The 8979-nt window shown below is 38.8% G+C and overlaps 1 pseudogene; it reads right to left on the bottom strand.

The window, feature by feature from the left end:
• Nucleotides 1-5760: 5760 nt before the first annotated feature.
• LOC110285099 (NSFL1 cofactor p47 pseudogene) lies at nucleotides 5761-6959 on the bottom strand (annotated as a pseudogene).
• Between the last annotated feature and the right edge of the window lie 2020 nt (nucleotides 6960-8979).

Genomic DNA, 8979 nt, shown 5'->3' with positions numbered 1-8979 from the left:
TATTAAATAAACGTATTAAATAGCAGCATCAGGGTGCAATCAGTGAAATCCAGACTTCGTGACAATTTACAGAAAAGGCTGCTTTCAATGAAAGCACTGTAAAAACAACTTAAGAAGGGAAGGTTCAATCACAGATTTAAAAATGACAACAGAGGCACATCAGTTGTATGTCAGGAATGCTCCTTGTTAAAATTGTGATCCCAAAGAAAGAATTACAAAAATATAATTTGCTAACAAATGAAGTTTGAAAATGATATCTTTGGCAACATAAGTTATGAAAGTTTTATAGTAATACATTTTATTGCTTAGAGGTTTTAAATTCACAGCAAAGCTGACTGCAGGATTGAGGAGATGACTTCATGAATAACAAAACCTTGTTACCAAGTCTGACAACGTGAGTGTGATTCCTGAGTTCTGTATGGTAAAGGGAGAGAACCAACTCTGGCACGCTGACCTGTCACATACATGCATACACATACATAAGAAAAATGAAAAGACACTCTCTCCTGCTTGCACACAGAGTGGGGGGGGGGAGAGGAAGAGGGCAAGGGAGAGGGAGAAGGGATTGTGAAATTAAAAACAAAACAGCAGAAAGCACACAGGATTTCCACACCCCACACACATAAACTATTCCTCAGCATTGAACCCAGATACCCAGGGTGCAACCTTTGTTGCTGTCTATGAGTCTATGGTCCCATCACCAGCAGAGTCTATGGGTTGTATGATGTCACTGTCCATGTTGCTCAGTGAGTGGTTTTGACAAGCATTTAATGACTTGCCAAATTCGGTATTTTTGCCTCTACCATAATGTCATTTAGTGAAGACTTTTACGGCATATAGTTTTTTTCACTCAGTTAAATGCATTTACATTTCTCCCATGCCTTTGAAACATTGAGATTATTTGTTTGTATAAAATTAATGATGTTTTGTTGTCTTGGCCTGCCACAATTTATCTCTTTACTTATTGATGGATATCTTGGCTGCTTTTAAGTATTGGCGACTGTTATGGAGCTGTTAGGAGTATTTCATGTGCTATTTAAGCATACACAAAAGAGGAAGGTTTCTGCTTTGTATAGAATGCTACCAAATTTATGAGATCCTGCCAAACTCTCTCTTGAAGTGACTACGCCATTCTGTATTCCCACCAACTACAAATTAGGTTTGCATACCTTACTTTTCCAACTGTGTGTGGATTTTGGTAATTCTTGTGGCTTGTGACATCTATTGTGTCAATATCCTGAAGTCAACTGATGTTGAACATCTCTACTAACTTGCTGTCCATGTAGCATCTTTAGTGATGTGCTCAGTTGATTATTTTGTCTGTGTTTTAATTGGATTTTTGTCTGTTGTTGTGTTTGAGTTCTTTTCACATTATATAACTCTTTCTCCACCCTATAGCATGATTTCTCACTCTGTGACCCTGTCTTTTGTAGCAAAGTTCATAATTTAAATGATGTCTATTTTATCAATTATTTTTTCATTGATTTATTTATTTATAGGTTTAATATCCATTTTATTTTTATTAATCATTTTATTTGTTTACATTTCAAATGATATACCCTTTCCCAGTTACCTCCACACACAAACTCCCCATCCCATCCCATCCCCCTTTTCCCTCCTCCCCTTTACCACTATGAGGGTGCTCCTCAACCCACTCACCCACTCTAGCATGGCCTACACTGGGATATCAAGTCTCCCTCTGCTCCCATTGATGTCAGATAAGGCTACCCTCTGCTACATATGTATCTGGAATTCTGGCTCCCTCCATGTATACTCTTTGGTTGGCGGTTTAGTCCCTAGGAGTTCTGGGTGGTCTAGTTAGTTGTTATCAATTTCCTTCAGCTCCTTCAGTCCTTCCCCTAGCTCTTCCATTGGGTTCTCCAGGCTTAGTCCCATGATTGGCCCTAAGTATCTGCATCTATATTGGTAAGGTGCTGGTAGAACCTCTCAGGGAACAACCATCTCCTGTCAGCAAGCACTTCTTGGCATCAGCAATAGCATGGGGGTGGAGGGTAGGGTTGGTGTCTGCAGATGGGATGGATCCCTAGTTGGGACAGTCTCTAGATGGCTTTTATTTCTGCCTCAGTTCCACTTTTTTCCCATCTTTCCTTTGGAAAGGAACATTTCTGAGTTAAAATTTTTGAGATATGTAAGTGGTCCCATCCTTATACTGGTGATGGTCTCCATAAGTTGTATCTCCCCTTTGTTGGGCGTTTTGGCTAAAGTTATTGCCATTGACCCCTGGGAGCCTCTTGCTTTCTTAGAGTCTGGGACTTTCTAGTGGCTATCCCCAGTTCCCCATCCTCTACTGCTACAAGTTTCTATTCAATTTTCTGAACCTCTGTACTTCTCTCTTGTCTCTTTAAATACCTGTTCCTGCTCCCCCCTTTAAAACACCCGCCTCTTCTCTCCCTCCCTCCATTTACCTCCTGTGATTATTTTGTTCCCTATTCTAAGTAGGATTGAAGCATCTACACTTTGATCTTCCTTCTTAAGCTTCATATGGTCTGTGAGTTGTATCGTGGGTATCCTGAGCTTTTTGGCTAATATTCACTTATCAGTGAATATGATATGTGTTCTTTTTTTGGGGGGGTTAACTCACTCAGGGTGATATTTTCTAGTTCCATCCATTTGCCTGCAAATTTCATGAAGTCATTGCTTTTAATAGCTGAGTAGTACTCCATTGTGCAAATATACCAGGATTTCTGTATCGATTATTCTGTTGAGGAACATCTAAGTTGTTTCCAGCTTCTGGCTATTATAAATAAGGCTGCTATAAGCATAGTGGAGCATGTGTCCTTGTTGTTATATGTTGCAGCATATAACAAGGTATATGCCTGGTAGTGGTATACCTGGGTCTTCAGGTCAAAACCACTTTGGAAATCAATCTGGGGGCTCCTCAGAAAATTGGTTTTGTATTTAAAACATCAGTATATTCACACTTACATAAACATTTTCTGCTGTTATCTTCTGTGAATTTTGTGGTTTGTATTTTATCTTTAAGGCTGATTCATTTTGATGTTGTTGTTTGTGTAGAATATAAGATATGTGTGTGTGTGTGTGTGTCTGTGTGTATGTGTGTGTTATGTTGTGTATTTTGCATGCAGTTGCCCAATTGTCTCAGTACCATTTGTTGTTGAAAAGTCTACTTTTGCTCCAGGTTATTTTTTCTATTATTTTGTCAAGAACCAGTTGGTTATATTTATATAGATCTATTTATTTCTAGTCCCTCTATTCTGTTTAATTTAACAATTTGACTATTCCAAACTATCTTGGTCACTAAAGGTTTATAGTAACTCTTAAACTGAAGTAGAGTCAGCTTTCTAACTTAGTTTTTTGTCAGTACTAAATTGATTATTCTGTGTCTTCTCAGTCTCATATGAGCTTGTTATTTTCTGTAAAATATTTGTGTAATTTTTATGGTGCTTCTGTAGAATTGTCAGCCCAGAAAATCTGCCATCTTCACACAGTCTTTTTATGTCTGAATCCTTTTGTATAGTTTTTTTTTTAATATCATTGGTAAGACCTTTCCTGTTTCCCCCACCTACATATAGATTTTATGTATATTTCATTGGATTTATATTTAAATACTTCAATTCACTGGCAGTTAAAATAGAATTGTATTTTAAATTCTAATTCTACTTTCTCATTGTTGACATGTTGGAAAATTACTGACTTTTGTATTTTTAATCTTGTGCTAGCAGCCTGGCTATTATCACTTGTGAGGTCTGAAATTGCTTTGTCAGTTCTTTAAGATACTCTACAGATGCCATCTTTCCTTCCCTCTCTGCCTCCATCCCTCCCTTTCTTCCTCCTTTCCTTCATTCCTTCCTTCCCTCCCTCTTTCCTTCCTTCTCTCTCTTCTTCCTGTCTTTCTTGGCCTTTTGGACATGGTATTGCTATGTGGCTCATATATCTAGCTCAAGCTGGCCGTGAATATGCCAATCTTTCTACCTTAGCCTCCTGGGTGCAAAGGTTATACGTGTTTCCACAACTCCTGGATAACTTTATCTCTTCATTTGGAAGCCAGAACTTTAATTTATTTTTCCTACCTGTTACATTTTCTAGGACTTCTGATTAGGAACCAAAAAAGCTGTGAGTAGTGAAAGAGACAATCATGCCTCATTTCAGATCATAACATAGCTATTGAGTGTTAAATCTCATATTAGTTGTAGGATTCTTTAGTCGATATTTTTTTCCATAAAGAGGAAGTGCCCCTCTGTTACTAGCTTCTTGAGATTCATTTTTGTGAATGAATATAGACTTTTGGAAAATGCTTTTTCTGTATTTGTTGATATGATCATATGATTTCCTTATTTTGCTTGTTTTGATGGATTACATAATTTATTTTAAGATTTTAAATCAATCTTAAATACTGAAAACACATAATACTCATTTGTGATTTGTAATTCTTTTTATACTTGCTGGATTTAATTTGCTAATATCTGGTTGATGTTTTCAAATCTGAGATCATGAAAATGTTAGTTTGTAACTCGCTTGTCTTACAATGTGTTTGTTTGGTTTAAGATACTTCAAAAGTAATGCTGAGCTCATAGAATATATTAGAAATCATTTTCTTTGATTCTGGAAGAGGTTTTGGAGGAATAGTATAATTTATTCAGTATTTGGTAGCATTCAGCAGTAAGCCTGTCTGGACCTGGTGCTTTCAGTTTTATTACACCACTGACTTATTTAATTGATTTAGTTTGCAGATATGAGCCTATTGAAATGTCTATCTCCCTTTGCATAGACTTTGGTAGACTTCTCTTTGAAGGAATGGATTCATTTTCCTCAATTAGCAAACCTGTGAGCACAGAGCTTTTCAGGGTCCACCCTTTCTAAATCCTTTCACATCTGTGTGATCTGTCGTACTAAAACTTCTTTCATTCATGACACTGTTAATTTGCCTGTTCTCTGTTTTTCTTAGTTAACCTGGACAAAGAGTCATTGATTTTATTAATCTTTTTAAATTAGCTTTTGTTTTTGAGGATTATTCCTATCGATCTGTTACTTTTGACTTCCTTTATTTATGATCCATTTTTATTGTCTATTTTGTTTTAGTTTGAAATTAATTTTCCCTCTTTTTCATTTAGTGCTTGCCTTACAGTAAATATTTATTATCTATAACAAATTACACTTTAAAATAAAAACATACGTGGTTATCATGTGACTTGGTAGCAACAAAGGATAAAATGTGAAGAATTTACCAGTATTTGCCAGGAAAGTCTAGTTTCTTGAAATTTTGTTTACATGAGAAAGACCTAATTTCTTCTTCACTTAAGAAAGAGTGAATTTCAGAATGAACTAGGTGTCTGCTGCTGCTGATTTCTCAACACTTTTCTTCACTCAGGCCTCTCCTTGAGGCTTGTTTCCTTGGAATGAATTGGGTACAATTCTTAGCTCTGGTCTTCTAGAGAAAGGTATTATTGCCTCTCCCTAGGTTTTGTTTTTTGTTTTTTGTTTTTGTTTTTTTCAAGATTTGCTATTCTATGATTGTATGGAGTTTGAATTTCATAAGCCTCTGTGTAGTCTCCCACAACCCCATATATTTTGTGTATTGCTGTTTTCTGAGCTTCCTTGATATGTTCTGTGTTTCTGAGATCAATTGGAAGAAATTCTAAATTCTTGTTTATTATTTTTTTCTTTTTCAAATTTTCATGTTTTATTTTTCTTTTCTTTTCTTTAAAGCTATCACAAAGAAAACCAGGAAATACAACTAAAGTGAAAACAAATGTCTAACTGAAGTCTAAGAATCCAGGGCTACGGATGAGACATGGCACTGAAAAGGCTAGGTGTGTACAGGGAGCAGGAGGTAATTCGCATGGGCATGGCCGCAGTCCTGGGAGACACAGGGAGGTGAGGCAGCAGCTGGGCGGTTATGTTAACCGCTGCAGAATGACAGATGACAGCATTGAAAAGATTGGCTTCCGTCAGGGTTTGGTTCTTATCAGCCAGCTCTTTGTTAGGGAAGGTAATCATAAGGACAAAATTGGTGGCAGCCATAGCAGCCTGGGCATCCACGACCAAGAGCCGGAAGTCGTGATTCCATGGTTGTAGTTGAATTTCTGCACCAGCCTCCCACCATTTGGAAGCCACATTTGCATGTCCGTGGTAGGTTCTGCCTCACTGGTTAAGATGGACGAGCTAGCTTTTGCTTCATTTTCTGCTTGCTGGGCTGGAGAGCTGGTTTTTAATACCTTGGGGGCTGTGCCACCCAGTTTCTGGCTCTCGCCAGTGAAAGCTTTGAAAACTTCCTTGAGCTTCATGAAGTTCTGGTCCGGATCACCTGCCCACCGTGAGCTAACCCCAGAAGCTCTGCAGGAAGGAACCAGACACCAGAAACGAGGCATTGGATAGGTCTTGGTAGTTTCTAAGGTCTTCCAGTTATCCAGCGCTTTAGCACTACATGAACATCGTGGCTTGAATGCTGCCTCCTTTCTCCGGCCACATAGGCAGACTTCCTCTGGTGCTGCTCCAAGGCGGTAGCTCCCCTTCTGCAACCGCTCTCACTCTCGGATTAGGTTTACTTGATCTCTCCAGGATTCTTGGTCACTCTTTCCACAACTACGGTCCCATGTTCTTTGGCATCCTTAAACAGATCATCCACAGCTTGTTGGCACTTTTCTTCCTAGGAGGGCCAACAAGCTGCTGTCTACTTCTCTCTGAGCTTCCACAATAAAACCTCCGTCCCTCCTCTTCCTCCTTCTCTTAATCTTGGTCATGAATTTCTGAAGGATGTCACTCTATTATCACTAGGAGCTGAGCCTCTGGACACTGAACTTGGAGTTGTTTGTGAAATGGTCACAATGTCTTCATCCCCTCCATCCTCATAAACACTTGCAAGTGCAATCTGCAGGTCTCGGGCAGCTGACTGCAGGAAGAAACTGGCCCAGTCCTGAGCTACTACCACCTGTCACTGTCATGAACTCCCTCAAAGTGTCCTGCCACTCAACTGCCATCTTCTCCCCATGTACTTCCACACCCCAAAGCACTCCGGCGGAACTCTCCTGTTCAATATTGTTCTGATTACTCATTCTCTCTCCTTCTGTAACTTCTTTTTGTAAACCACTTGAAGCAATTACATGTTTCTTGTGTATTATTTCTGTCGTTTTCAGAATCTCTTTGATTTTAATTTTAGAAATCTCCATTTGGAATTTGGAGGAATAGTATAATTTATTTATTCAGTATTTGGTAGCATTGAGCCTGAATTCCAAAATTCTAAAATAATCTCAAGTTCATAGATTGTCCTCAGTCAAGTCTAGTGCACCAATAAACAAGTGGCTTGTGAACTTAATTTTTGCTATAATAACAGTGTAGGATATTCCAGAAAGGAGTTGTTTAGAGATTTAAGCAGGAAGATTTAAAAATTAAATTATATTATTATGTCTAGTACTTGCCCCATGTTAGCCCTATGTAGCTGGAGTGGGGAGAATCACACATAAATAAATTTGGTCATGAGTTAATAAATGAATTAAGGTGACAAATCTATAAAATTTATTAAATTCGCTGATTTTTTTAAAAAATAGTTTTGAAATTTTCATGATAAAACAAACAGTTGAAAAGAGGCTCAGTGGGAGGGGAAAACACATTCAGATTTTGAGGTGATTCCTGAGCCCTCTGAAAGCTTTAACAAGTGACAAAAGTGACCTCCTGTTTAATGTCCTGCTTAGGAGCTATTCCTTCTGCAAGGGCTTGCCTGAGTTAGCTCAGTGCATTCCAATTCTCTGAAATTAGCTGTCTGTGGCTGCTGCATAGCCCAGGGCCAGTCCCTGGTGTGCTGTTAATCAACTGCTAAACTGCCACAAAGTCTAGAGGTCACTGATCCCTCCTTACTCTGCACAATGCTATTGATTTCTGCTGCTGCTCCATGCTCAAATGACCTCTCTAAATGCCCTGTGGCCTGTGCTTCCTGTCCCTCAAGATGTGTTGGCCTGCACCTCTACTACCTTTGTTGCAAGGACTAGAATATGGTGCCTGATAAGACACCAGAGCCACAGCAAGATTCAAGGTTGGCACTTCTTACAAAGGACTTCCTTGCCCCTCTCTACATAGTGCTTAGACTGATGGCTGGAATTCTTCAGAGCAATTGTTTTGGAGGCTGTCGCTCTGAAACCTCAGAGATGACCTTTCTGCAGGCTGCATTATTTATGTCAGTCCTAAGGCTTCTCAAGGGAAGTGTGTTTTGGCCTCTGATAAAGATGACTGCCTCCTAACTGTCCTCATAATATTTCCCTTCTCTCCTCTCCAGTGAGATAATTTGCTGAAGTTTGCTTTTTATTTAAGTTGCTTGAGAAAATTTCATGTTTGAGGAACCACAAAAAACAAAAACAAAAACAAAAACAAAAACAAAAGCAAAAACAAAAAAACACACTTCTTTGGGATTTATTGTATCTATTTTAAATAGGTTGAAAAATATGCCCTATAGACAGAGCGTATAATTTTCAAAGATAAGTTCCTAAAGACTTGAGGGCAATGAATTATAGTATTTACCAAGATAAAGTTAGACAGATTGCATCAAGGAACTAGCACTTGTGGGGAAAGTAGGTGAGAGCCTGGCCATGGCAAGGCTGTTGTAGGTTCACACAGCAGCTCTTACACAGTTTGTAGACTTTATATTTAACTTGCATTTAATTAATGAATGCTAGGCTGCATGCACATAGAAGGTGCAGTGTGCTGTTCTGGTTCATATGTACTTTAGACAGATTAAATAGAGCTAGCAAATGCATCTCTCACCTCACATACTTGTCATTTTATGTTGGTAAGGCCATGTGACACTCTAAAGCAGATTCCTACTAGACATAACATTCCTCGTACAGCTGTATCCATGAATAGTACAGTTGGTCTTCTGTGCAACTGGGGCTTCATATCCATGGCCAGTGCCTCCTCACTGGCACTTCTGAGCCTTCTGCTGCACCTAGACACTGAAGCCTTGCTAGGGACTATGTGAAAGGCTTGACTCCTAAGGTGAAGTATCAGAGG

The sequence above is a fragment of the Mus caroli genome, unplaced genomic scaffold (assembly GCF_978045245.1).
Source record: "Mus caroli unplaced genomic scaffold, Mus_caroli_1 scaffold_19, whole genome shotgun sequence".
Classification (NCBI taxonomy): Eukaryota; Metazoa; Chordata; class Mammalia; order Rodentia; family Muridae; genus Mus; species Mus caroli.
Note: the sequence above shows the minus strand (reverse complement) of the source record. Positions and strands in the feature narration are given on the sequence as shown.